This window comes from Rattus norvegicus, chromosome 19 (genome assembly GCF_036323735.1).
Source record: "Rattus norvegicus strain BN/NHsdMcwi chromosome 19, GRCr8, whole genome shotgun sequence".
Taxonomy (NCBI): Eukaryota; Metazoa; Chordata; class Mammalia; order Rodentia; family Muridae; genus Rattus; species Rattus norvegicus.
The window spans coordinates 59805629-59819508 of NC_086037.1; the positions used below are offsets into that span (position 1 = coordinate 59805629).

General features: G+C 45.1%; 1 protein-coding gene and 1 long non-coding RNA gene across 6 annotated transcripts in view; one reads left to right on the forward strand and one right to left on the reverse strand.

Moving 5' to 3' along the window:
• The window catches only part of Wwox (WW domain-containing oxidoreductase), a 930922-nt gene that overhangs the window by 467227 nt on the left and 449815 nt on the right, over window positions 1-13880 (forward strand). The gene's annotated exons all lie outside the window — the stretch shown is intronic.
• Window positions 12394-13809, reverse strand: LOC134483379 (uncharacterized). The gene is made up of 2 exons (XR_010060251.1): window positions 13681-13809; window positions 12394-13130 (listed from the first exon to the last, which is right to left on the reverse strand). It is a non-coding gene; the product is annotated as an uncharacterized LOC134483379 (long non-coding RNA).

Consider the following 13880-nt stretch of genomic DNA (forward strand, 5'->3'; position numbering starts at 1 on the left):
TCCTGTTAGTTCTAAAGACAGTAGCCCTGGATTCCAGAAACACAGTTCTTTTCTCCGATTAATCTGTGTGGTGAGGTCCCTGCAAAGGCAGAGCACTGGCCTATGGCAATTGGAAAAATCAGAAGAAAGTTGTTTTTTATTTTGGCAGGGGGCAGGCGGAGTGAGTTCCCTTCTTAAATTCTGTATGTTGTCGGGTGACTCTATCACTCAGGACGCATCCCAGATACAAGAGTGGGACTGTTATGCTGGCCAACAGTGGCTTCACTTTCATTTACACCAAGGCCATGAAGTAAAGTTATAGTAAGTATTAATTAGAAAAAAACAGTTTGGAGTCATGGCATCCATCTGGTACCACCTACAGTTAGGAGGCTGAGGCAGGAGGATTGCCAAGAGTTCAAGGTACTCTGAAACCAGCTCTTGGAGCTAGGGGAAGGGGCAGGGTGGGAGGTTCATGCTCACCTTCAGCCCCTCATTTGGGAGGTTGAGACTGGATTAAGTGTGACCCTCCCAAAGACGGAACTCTGGGAATGATTCTGAGCAGGTCCGTGGAGGGTATCTCAGGAGTCAGGAGCCTGTGCCCTTTGGGTGATAAAGGAGCCCACGGTGACTTTTAACACCCTCAGAGAAACATTTCACTTAAAAATTCAGCTTTCTGATTTTCACGTCGGTGCCCTGGGCTAGGATTCCAGCACACACAGGGTGGCACCAGCTGAGTCTCCTCCTGTAGGTGGCGCTGTGACCGGCCCAGTACCCGCATTCCCCATTTCACCTGCTTTCCTTTCTGCTGGCACTGTCTGGCCTTTGGGCTTTGGTAGCCTGGATGCCCTATAGAGAAGGGCTTTGGGTCTGAAGGACGGGGGCCATGAAACTTTTCAGAGCTGAGCGCTATTCTGAGTCACCTGCAAAAGGAAACCAAGGAATTCCTTCTAGTCACAGCAGGGAGAATCTACACTAGAGAGCACAGAGTCCTTCAGAAAGATGCTGGGGAGTCCTTCATGGATACGGTCTGTTTTGGTACCCTCCCTGATCCGCACTTCCTTCAGGTTTAAAAACATGGAGTCCAGAGGTGTTTCGGGCAGCACTGCACGGTTGTGCTTTCTGAGCCGGGGTCTTCTCTTAACACCTTTCTTCCATTTGGATTTAGAATGACTCCCAAAGGGAGGAAAAAATAACACACACACACACACACACACACACACACACACACACACACACACACACACACACCCCAGAGGTTTGTTTGTTCTGTGTTGTTGTTTCAAGTCTAAATTCACTCTTAAGGAATTTTCCCAAAGGCAGAAAAGCCCAAAACTCAATCAGAGAGGAGTATGAACTATATACGGGGCTCTTCCCAGCTAGAGAAGGGCTCCTTTTTAATTAGAAGCCTTGGAGAACAAAGCCTTTAGCTGTTAAACTTGTGCTGTCAGGGCTATCAGTATCGGGGACTTTTCCATTAATAAAGTGGCAGGAATAGGAACTCCCCCCAACCCCACCTCCAGTCTCAACCAAAAGGGAGGAGACCATAGAGATCAGGTGTATGTTCTCTGCTGGCCAGAAACAGACAGAAGGAAAGGAGTCCTTATCCCCCTCCAAGAAGATGCAGGCTCGGGGTTAACGCGAACAAGAGGTACTTAAAAGGCCCCGCAGATCTCAGACGACTCTGGGAATACCTCGATTTATGTATGGATTAACACAGTGATAGACCCTGAGTAGCCAAAGCCGAACACTAATTACCTGACAGCGCTCCCTTCCACTCGCCTGGGTCACTGAAATTAATTTCTGCTTTCAGGTTTGGCAGCAAGCAGCTGCAAGATCTCAGCTCAACACTCAAATGAGCAGGGAGCTGAAATCATTTCTCCACACAGGCAGAGTTAGAGGAGTGGGCTACCAAATAGATCTTGATGGCAGACACCAAGCAAAGGATTAGTTTTCTCTTTCATCAAGTGCCTGAAGTCCTTGGGAAGCACAGACAGGAGGAGGAAAGAAAAGCAGCCTGGATGTATTGGGAGAGCTAACACCAAACTGCTTTACTAGGTGGGGTGTGGAAACTCATAGTAGATCGCCTGTGCCCCAGATAACTCATAATTTCTCTCTGTTCTCAACAAAAAGTTGAACGAATGGCAGGCTAGCGAGCACACACACAATCACAAGTCAATATGTGATGTGCCAACACTCATCCTGCAGCATCCTGTACTGTCAAGATGCTATTTACCTATTCAAGGTTGAAGAATCTGTGAGGAAGGGAACAAAGAGTTGAAAGGTCCTGGGTTTGGACTTCAAGGAGGACACTGAAGTGGATTATCTTTTTAGGTAAGATGCTTATTTGAAGAGTTGTTAATGCCACAGACAGACAGACAGACAGACAGACAGACAGACAGACAGACAGACATAGACAGGATAGTTGGGACTTCGATGAGACTTCCACCCCACAAATCTGATGGTGTATGTGTTTGGGATTATCTCCTCCTCCCCCTCCTCCTCCTTTTACTCTTCCTCCACCACCTTCTCTTTCTCTTCTTCCTTCCTTCTCCTCTACCTCCATGTCCTTCACCTCCTCCTTCCTCTTTTTCTAAAATCATACTTATTTATCTATTTAATTTTAGGGTTTTTTTTTTTAAGACAGGGTTTCTTTGCATAACCTTGACTGTTCTGAAACTCACTCTGTAGTGCAGGCTGGCCTCAAACTCACGGAGATCTGTCCACCTCTGCCTCCTTCCTGGGATTAAAGGCATGTGAGTGTGTCTCTTCTTATTGGTCTCAGAGAATGGGGAAGGCTTTTGTTGCAGGAAACTATAGCCAGGCTGTCCCAGATTCCTGGATAGAGGGTAAGGGAACCACACTGAAGGAAGAATGTGAGACGTCAAGGCATGGGAGGAGAGCCATGTCTAGAGAGGTGTCATTGTACCCAAGGCCCTCAGATGCCCTTAGTCTGGAAAACTCAGATCTGGGAAGTGAGACTGATCATCATCCTGGAGTCTTGCCATTTCTCCTCCAAGAGCTATAACGGGCTGCTACCACAGGTGGGTGTGGCCCAATCATCTTGAAACCTCACACATAACCTGAAGAGTTATAGAAGGGATTTGAACCCAGAGCTTCAAGTTCATCATTCAGTCCCTTTATGTTGACTGTGGTGTGTGTGTGTGTGTGTGTGTGTGTGTGTGTGTGTGTGTGTGTGTGTGTTCTAGCATATGTTTACAGGTTAGTGTTAGCATTCAGTCTTCTGCATGTAAAACTCCCGGGACTGTCATTAACAATTGTATAGTATTTTCTTCTCTAACTGAAAATCTGAAACACTCTCAAATCTGAAACTCTTTTTGTTTTATTTTTTTACTTTTATTGTTGTTTGTTAGAGATAGGGTCTCCCATAGGCCAGACCTGCCTGGGACCTGTATGCCGCTTTGGATGGCCTGAACTGCTGGACTTACCGGCTCCATCGCCAACAAGCTGGGCTTACAGACCTCTGGTTTCATGCAGTGCTGGGATGTTAGGCAAGCACTCTTCCAACAAATCCAGCCTCTTGAACTTCTGATACTATGTGAGAAACACAAATGAACACCATATTCGCATTCGATCACCTTCCCCAAGATACCTCAGGAGTCAAGTGCACGCTTACATTTAACTAGCCGAACAGGATCAGCCTTGAGGCGTTCTTCTGAATTAGGAATCTGAGGTTTTGGAACATCTGTGGCCAACACAGAAATCCCACATCCAGTTCAGGGTTGGACCGAGATTCGAACCCCCATCCCAGTGTGTCCACCAGGCACACTGACAAGTCACCCATGAGTAGCAATTAGGCCTTCTTCTCACACATCCAGCTCCAAACCTGTGACCTCGAGGCAAATGATTTCCATATCTCATTACCACTCCCCCGAGCCGTCCAGCCCCCGGTAGACCAGGGAGGTTAATCAGCCACGCACTGAACCTGCTTAGAAGGCTGTTTCATGTACAATTTTTATATCTTGGCTCCTAATAATGGTCCCATTATAAATGATTGTCTCACTATGATATACTGGTTCCTTGCCTTCTAGGAACTGATTTAAAAGGAAGCCCTGGACTCCTCGTGCCCACAGAGTTTATTCATACCAAACTCTGCTTGCTCAGCGGCTGAAGTGGTGTGGGCTGGGGTGGGGGGGGGGAGGAACAGCTCTTCTCCCCCAATTTTTTTTTCTTCCCAGCTTGAGGCCCTTGGCATAATTACTTCAGCTCAGCTGATGGCTTGGTGATGCCCTATAAAGGCATCCCTGTTCTTCCCAGGTCCCAGGTCCCTCCCCAGGCCCAAGCTTTCCATATGATCTGCACTGTAGTGGACACATGACAACCTCTGGGTTTGCCACCCTCTTCCTCATTTTCAATATGATTGACTTCAAATACCAGACAGGGCAGATGTGTGTGTGTGTGTGTGTGTGTGTGTGTGTGTGTGTGTGTGTATGTGTGTGTGTGTGTGTGTGTGTGTGTATATATATATATATATATATACATATGTAGTGTGCATTTTCTCTCCCAAACCCAGGCATATTTGTTCAATAATTAGTAATTTAGTATGTAATGTGACCCAGTCTTATTAGTATGTCGTGATGTCCAAGAGCACAGAATAGATGAGCACAAGACACACACTGGGGCTGCACATTGGGAATGTGGGAGAGAAAGGATTACGTCAGCAGGGGAGAGGCCTGCTCTGTGAAGGGTCTAGAACCAGAGTTTGGATCCCTAGTACCCAGATAAATGCTCCATGGGTGTTGCAGCCCCCTGTAACCCCAGGGAGCACGATGTTTTTCTGGGCTAGCCAGGTCATTGATCTCTGGGCTCTGGGAAATGCCCTCACCACACACTATGAGAAAAAGAGTAGGGGAAATGGCTCAGCAGTTAAAAACACTGACTCTCTTTCAGAGGACCCGGGTGTGATTCCTAGCACCATGTGGAAGCTAATAATGTTTTGTAAGTGCAGTTCCAGGGATCTTCTGTTCCATTCTGGCCTCCACAGGCATTGCACATACGTGGTGCACAGACATTCATTCAGACAAAGGATCCATATATATATGGATATGTATATATCCATGTGTATGTATTCCATGTGTGTATATATATATGTATATATATATGTATATATATAGATCCTTTGAATGAATGAATGTTTCTCTCTCTCTCTCTCTCTCTCTCTCTGTGTGTGTGTGTGTGTGTGTGTGTGTGTGTGTGTGTGTGTGTGGAAGAGGGCTAGAGAGTGGCTTAGCAGTTAAGAGTGTGTGCTGCTCTTGCAGATGACTTGAGTTCAGTTCCCAGTGCTCACATCAAGTTGCTTATCATCACCTGTCACACAACTCTTGCAGAATCTGATACCTCTAGTCTCTGCTTTTATGAGCATACATACATGCATATATATATGTACATATATGTATATATACATATATGTGTGTATATACACAATTAGAAAAACCTTTGACTATATATACATACACAAGCACTTATTCACACACAAGCACTTTTATACACACATTGACCTGCACACCTGGAATGCACATACACATGCACCACACAGATACAAAGAATATTAATAAGGAATTGTGAAGAACACCTGTGAAACTCTTCTGTCTGGTTGTTATTAGTACGTGAGGGCCTTTCGCTTTGTTTCCTGGACACTTAGGGGCACATGGTTGCAAGCTGTCAGGATGAAGAAGTCCATACATACATGTCACACTGTTTTTATATTCCTATCTATAAATTACAGATAACTCGTCTTTGATATCCCACAGACTGGAGACCACATCCCACAGGCCGAGGGATCCACACTCGTCCCCTGTGTGGCCTTGGTGCCTTAGTTCCTACTCCAGGCCTCAATGAGGTTAGCAATAGATGCTTAAGCTTTACCCTGAAGCTCTGCCCCTAACTAGAGGCTGCCCCCGCCCTCCAATCCAGGACCCCGATGTGGGATGCATTTTTCATGGATAGGTTGAAATTATGGAATTAGCATATGCCATAATGATGTATTTATTGTAATGGAGGTGTTCTCCAGACACCAGATTTAATAGTTTTAAATCAGAAGCCAACATGGACTTTTAGAAATTCCATTCACAGTAAATTTCACGACTGGTGAAAGGTTATGGAATGGGTTTGCCGCGGCACGTCTTCCTCATCCCGCAAATCTCAGCTCTTCTACCATGTTTCGCTGTGAGCTTTCGCAAGCTTTGCCACACTAATGCGTACAGACAAGTTCAGAGTTTATGCTCTCGTTTGCGTGCTGCGTCTTCCCCTGAAGACGGAACGGGAAGAGGTGGCTTGGGGTTGTATTCAGAGCCCTTCTAGCAATGCCATTCTCCTTCACACAGCAGCCCCTCAGCCCATCACTGACAGCAGCTTGGCTTTTCTTCTGTTCAATTGATAGCCCCCTGACTGCAAAGCCATTGCCCATCTGTTCAACATCATATTCTGGGGGAGGTAAGAACCGCCCCCCAAACCTAATGCCTAGGTGCCTCCCGTCTCTCAGCTGGTGTTGGGAACTAGCGAAGATCTCTTATGCTGTTTCGTAAGTACCAAAGGAGCACCAGCATGTACTTAAACTGTATCATGTGTGTATGTGTGCATCCTCAGTGTGCTTAAACAGGAGGTGGGGGGAGGGTGGGAGGGGGAGAGAGAGAGAGAGAGAGAGAGAGAGAGAGAGAGAGAGAGAGAGAACATGCAAGTGAGCCAGCCCTGAGGTGCTGCAAGACCGTGGTTCCTTTGTGTCTACAGAAAAGATATAACGATTGAATTAGACTCTTAATATCTATGGCTGTCAGGTTGAATACGAGTAGCTATTCAGTGCTTTAAGTCTGGCAAGAGAACAAGTCCCCTGGAGGTGGGAAAGCCATGTGGGTCCCCGGAAGTGTGAGCAGATTGTTAAAACAGTTTCAGCTCTGGGCTGGAAAGATGCCAGAGTCTATCCTTCAAGCCTATCCGAGGACTGCAGAGAAGCCCTGGCTTTCTCCTTGCTTTTCACTGAGAACCTTGATGCCTACACTTCCGGGATTCACCTCATGTCTGTCCCAAGGCCAGATCCCTGCCTCCCTCCCCCTCACTAGTGCAGGTGTTAAGCTTTAGGGCATGAATGAGGAGCCCAGCTACCGCACACCCAAGCTGCAAAAGAGAGCCCCTCTGATATCAGAGTGGTTCTTGGGAATCAGGGCTAGCTGCATACCGCCAAAGTGAGATCCATGGAACTGGTCTCCTAACCTTACCTGTTGTTCTAAGCCTTGGTCTTCTCATCTATAGAATGGGCTATACCCTTAGCCACCACCACAGGGAGATAGATGTGGTATAAGTGAAATAGTAACTGGATGCCAAAAACAGATGGTAGCTGTAACCAGTTGTATTCCTGTCATTCATTATCTTCTACCAGGGCCAGCTGGCAGTGGCATGGCTGGGACTGACTTAGAGCCATGTACGGAGAGCCTGGTGATAAGCCAGGTATCCTGAGGGAACCTTGAGAGCAAGACCCCTGGCCACTTAAAATGCATTTGCAAACCAGGAATATCACGTATGGCCACAGAACCTGTGACAAGCTCGAAAGAAAGCCCTAATAAGTCAGACATAGTAGCACTAATGGCTTTAATCTCAGCACTGCAACAAACCTCCGGCTTTCCCTGAGCCTATAAGAGACCTTCCCACATGCTGGGGGAGGTGTACACCTTTAATCCCAGCTCTTGGGATGCAGAAGCAGGTGGATTTCTGTGAGTTCCAAACCAGTCTAGTCTGCAGAGTGAGTTCCAGGATAGCCAGGGCCACACAGAATAACCCCCTGTCTCAAAAACTGAAAAATAAGTAAATAAATAAATAAATTAAATTAAATTAAGAATAAGACAAGACACTCCCAAACACATGCACTGTCAGAGTTACGGGGCAGAACTCTCATCTGAGCCCAACCCATGCTGCTCTCTGTCTGGTTGTCTGACGGTCTGGCTGTCTGTCTTTGGCATTAACAACTCTTCTAATAAACTTTTTACCAAAGTCCACTTCAGTGTTCTCCTTGAAGCCCAAACCCAGGACCTTTCACTCCTCAGCATCTCACCTGCCTTTCTCTCCAGCTCCCTAGACACAGCCATTCCTCCACCTGTCTGGGTCCCCAGGGGTACCAGTCTGTATTAGGATTAGCCAAGCATTTTCATTTTCTTCTGACCAAAATTTCCCAGCCACAGATCCCTGACTCTGCAGAACTATGACTGGATCACACCCCGCCCCAAGCCATAGAGATCAGCCAATCCTCTGTGTTATCCTGGAGATAATGCACACATCAGAGGGTTCCGTGGTTTTTTATGTGCTGTTGGCATGTGTGTGGCTTCTAATCAGTTCCTCCTTTGGGCACATATAATTATATATGCAATGTAAAAAAAAATTTCCTAAATGTCTAGTTTCTTTTCTTACCAGATTCAGACTCCTCTGTCATAAGAGTTAGCAGGTAATCAAGTACTCTTTTTATGCATATATCTTGTTCATATGGCATCATGCAGTTCCTAACCTACTAATGACCCCAGTAAATTATTTGACTAACCCAGCATCCGATTTGACTGACACTGTCTTTTCATTTTAGCCATCCATTCTTCTTAAGTGTGTGTGTATGCATGTGTGTAGGGTGGTGTGTGCATATAGGAGTGTATTGTATATCTCTGGGGTATATGTGTATGGGGTATCTGTATGACTATAGGTATGTATATGTGTAGGGGTGTGTGTATGTATGTAGGGGTGTTTGTCTATAGGGGTGTGTGTCTATAGGGGTGTATATGTATGTCTATAGAGGTGTGTGCATATGAAATGCCTGTGTGTAGGGGCTTGGGGGTATGTAGGGGTGTTTGTAGGGGTGTATTGTATGTCTATTAGGGGTATGTGTGTATAAATGTATGTGTATGACTATATGTCTGTAAATGTGTAGGGGGTGTCTATAGGGGGGTGTGTGTGTCTATAGGGGTGTGTGTGTCTATAGGGATATATAGGTATGCCTATAGGTGTGTGTGTGTGTGTGTGTGTGTGTGTGTGTGTGTGTGTGTGTGTGTGTGTGTGAAGTGCTTGTGAGTTCAAGTGCCCACAGAGGCCAGAGAGGCTTTTGGGTCTTTCAGAGCTAGATTTAGAGTTGATTCAGAGCCACTCAACATGGGTACTGAAAACTGAAGTCACTTCCCCTGAAAGAACACCGAGTGCCATTTCCCCTGCCTCTGGTTCAGCTTGCTTTATCCCCAGCAGGACTTAATTTTAAATGCAGGTGCATGTGGAGACAAGGCACCCCCGGTATTATCCTTAGGGGCACCATCTACTACCTTTGAGGCAGGGTCTACCATTGGACTGATGCTCACCAGTGAGGCTAGACTATGGCCTGTGTGCCCCAGGGGTCACAGGTCCCTACCTCTTCAGCACTGGGATCACAGCACACTTTGATGCTGGTTCTGAGGAAAGACCTCAAGTCCTCATTTACGAGCTAAGTATTTTAAGCTAAGCCATTCTTCAGACCCTGGTTTACATCCTTGCATACACACATCCCTTGCTACTTTGAAAAATCAAATTTCATGGTTTTGATTTTGGTAGTAGATAACATGCATGGTAGAAAAATGAGACATAGAAAAATTTAGAAACTTAGGCAGAGGAAAATTTAAGTGTTCTATCAATTCCATTACTCTGAGATAAATCCTCCTACTGTCCGTATATTCTTTTCTCCTGGATGCTAGCATTTGGCAAGCTGAGTTCATAAACTATCTATCATATAAAAATGTTTGAATCATTAAACACTTCTTGGAAAATGTTTTAATGACTCTTAAGATGGCACCATATGGGAGAATTGTGTTTTATTGAACCATTCTCTGTTTTTTTAATAGTTATGGTGTTTACAGTCTGAATACTGAATATTTAAAAATTAATTGAGGCTGTTTATTACTTGTTTTATCTTAAACATTTCCTTTGATGCAGTATCTCCTGTCTATGTAGCTGAGGCTTGCGTTGAACCTACTCTGTAGCCAAGGCTGGCCTCAAACTTTCCATCTTCTAAACCCCAGACTAAGGTGGAGCTGAGGCCAGTGGGGACCCCGGCAGGTGAAAGGGACCTAGGCTCAAGGTGGCATTGTGGAGATACTGATACAATTCTAGCCTTGGCCTTCTTGCCTCTGGGGTACAGGGCTTACATGTGAGCTGCTTGAACTCGGTATTGAATTGTGGCTGTCTTTGAAGAGGACAGCCTCTTTGAGCTTGTGCATGTGTGTATGTGTCTGTTCATCTGTATTCTGGTGTCTGTGTTTGTTTGTGTGTGTGTGTGTGTGTGTGTATCTGTGTGTGTGCTGGAGGAGGGGTGGATGCATGTGTGTGTGTAGGCCAGAGTATAATCTTTAGTTTTGGCTTGTTTTTTGAGACAAAATCTCTTAGTGTGGGCTGAGATCACTGGTTAGGCTAGGTTGGGTGGCCAGTGAGCCACAAGGTTCTTCCTGTCTCTACCTCCCCAGCACTGGGATTACAAATACGTATCATCACACTGACTTTTCAATGAGTCCTCAGGCTTGTACGACAAGCACTTTATGTGCTGAGCCATCCCCCCAAGCCAAGAAACTTCTTCTAAGTAATGCTTGAAGCAACATGCTGTCCCTCAGCCCCGTCATGTACAGAGACTCGAGTCCCGAGGAATGATAAGCCATTTTCAGGACTTAAAAATGTCCCTGCAGATCCCAATGGCCTGGCCCCTCTCCTGGGCCGTTGATGTGGATAAAGCTTCCCAACCCTGATGTATTGTATGGTTTTTGTTGTTAATACACAAACATCAGGAATCACAAGGCATAAATCCCTTGGTGAAAATAAAACACGCCGTGATGTTTATCACGAACCTGGTGTGTATCAAGTTTGACGTTAAATTTGAACAAGACACCATTGACAAAGCAGAGGCTGTCTCTTCCTATGTGGTTTTTATACCCTAATGAAATTTCTTTTATATTCCAGTGAAGTTTTTATGTTCTAATGAAACAGATAAACAATAAACACAGCACTTTGGAAAAGGGCCCAGACTCATTCCAGTTCTGATTCTCAATGATTTTACCAGTGGTTCTAGGTGTGCTGTAGAATTATTATCTATCTATCTATCTAATCATCTATTATCTTCTGTTTATCAATCATCTATCATACACCTATCCATTTATCTGTCACCAGTTATCTACCCACCTGTCAACTCTCTTTTGCTGAACGTGTATATAATCCAATATGTAATAAAAACATCAATTTTATATCCTTTCTTTTTGTGGAAGTTTTTAGTCGTATTTATTTTATGTGTATGTGTGTTTTGCCTGCATGTATACCTGCACACTCAGGCACACATTGCCCGAGGAGGCATGAATACCTTGGGACTAGAGTTACGGATAGCTGTGAGCTGACATGCAAGTGTTGAGCATTGAACCCTGGCCCTCTGAGAGAGACACACATGTTGTTATGTGCTAAGGTGTCCTTCCGGCCTTTGTGTCCTTTCTTAACACAGATGTCAACAATGGGGAACTTACTTGTACAATGGTCTTGATTTTTGCAAACTCATCAATTTTCTGTATTGCTTTGTTCTCAATACCTGCTCCAGGCTCACCTTAAACTTGTGGGGGTAATCCTCCTGCCTCAGCCTCTTATGTGCTGGGATTCCAGATATGAGCTACCACACCTGATGAATCAATGTTTCTTAAATTGGATTCCAAAGTCCTTTGTATATCGTCACTGCGCAGTCTTCTAGGGGGAGGTGGGGGAGGGACCGTGGGGTGGGGAGGGATTCGTGAGACATCACACGTGTGTACATTATTGATAATTGAGAGGGATAGATCTTCATGTATAAAGAATTCCTGATGACATGTTGACACATTGCAGGTAAGGGCCACTGTATCAGAATGTGTATATATGACATTGCAAGTTGTAAGCTATCTTGATGTAATTATGCGACTTTCCCACATCTTTCACAATCTTTTCACATACTGTTTTTGGCCAGGTTGCTCTGCACAGCGTCTTTTCCTGCCTTTCATTTTAAACAAGAGAACTGAGGCCCAAGCAGAGACCATGATTGACGTGTGCCCCAGGTCACAGAGGGGAGCCTTGAACTCTAAGACTTCTCTTCTCCCTTCTCTCTGCCTTTGCTGCCTACCCTCCCCTCCTCATCAGCAGGGTAGGAATGGAAACTGAATTCTATTGGGTTGTGTAAATAAAACAGCTTATAAAGTGCTATAGAGCCATGCCTTTCTCGTCTCAGAACTTTTCATCATAAAGTTGGCTCAGTCTCCTCAGCCCGTATCTTAGGGGAACAAGTAAATTAAACAAGTAATTATATCCATAATGTTTTTAGAAGTTAGAGGATTTAAATATATGAATCTCATCTGAGCGTGCAGCCTTTTGTCTGTGGTGTTTCCTGCCAAAAGATGTCTTGACAGGAAATAAACATTAAAATAATCTTTAATCCCTTGTCTGGTCTATTGCCATTAACAATTGATGCGCTTTAATTTTGCGGGATTTTAATTACAAAATGGAATGGCTAAGTAGTGATAATTGGGTTTGGAATTATACGGCCATTTATATCAACAGAGATGCAAGACGCAGGGAGGGAAGTGATTAATTATTTACCACTTCTTGGCCGTGGCTCCCATTATAGAATTTTCTGATACGTTCTGCCGTGAACAATTATCACCAAGTAAACAAAGCTGCACTTCGAAGCCTAGAACTTAGACCCCACCAAGGTGACGTGGATTGATTTCCACGGTCCCGCAGACTTCGTGTGTTCCCTCCCTCCCCACCTCCACCCCCCATAGTTATGTGTGAGCCCGCCCACATTTGCGTGTTGCTTGGTTTTCTTCTCCTTTTTCTCTTGGGTTTGTTTGTAAGGGTTGCAGTGTAGCTCAGGACACTCCTCCTGTTGGAGGCCCCTGAGTTCTGGTATCATAAGTGTGAACCATGACGTCAGCGTCCTTCTGCGTCTTGGACTCAAAAATGCGCACTCTGAGGTAGGCATGCCTTTTAAGGGATGCTTGTCAAGGCAGGACAGGAAGCTGGTACTGTAGTGTCTCTTCTTCCTCCTAAACCATTTCCCAACGTAACTGAGAACGAGCATCCCTGCACAGATATGATGTTCACTTGAGTGATGCCAGCAGAAGGGAGCTTTTCTAATAGTGGTCGCACTGGAAGAAAAGGACACGTATCTTTAAGGACATGAGAAAAAGCTTAACAGTTAAGAGCTCTAGCTGCTTTTACCGAGATCCGGGCTCAGTTCCCCGCTCAGCTCCCACATCAGACAACTCAAAACCACCTCTAACTCCATCTCTAGGGCCCTCTTCTGGCTTCTGAGGATACCTTCACTCATGCGCACATTACCCTCACATAGACACAGACAGACACACAATTGAAAAAATAATAATTTTAAAATGTCCAACTTTGAAATAATCTGTTTGACATGAATTGCCAGCTTATCATTTAAAGTGTCACCGCAGTCTCTTCTGTACCCTCCCCACAGAGAAATGCCTGTGACCCCCCACCCCCTTCCCCTAGGAGCTACACCCACTACAAAGGTGGTTGAAATGACAGACAGGTCCAGTAAATCGGGAATCTGCCATCTGTTTTTAAAATGTATGCTCTCCTGTATTCAGGGGTTCTGAAGCCATCACTTGGTGACAATGAGAAAAGCCTGATCAACCAAGTCTTACCACCAACCCCCCCTCCCCTTTATAATACCTCACATTGATTTTCTGTGTGACGTTATCTGCTTACTACAAAGTTGGGATTGAGCAGCTGTTTGTCTGGATTTGGCCCAGTCCTTATCAAAGGCTTATGATTTACCTTTGGCCATACCTCCCGGTAAGGTATTCCTTACTTTTATCTTTTCCCCTAAAGGCAGGCCTATGAACAAGCCTGTAATAAATCTATGTTGAGTG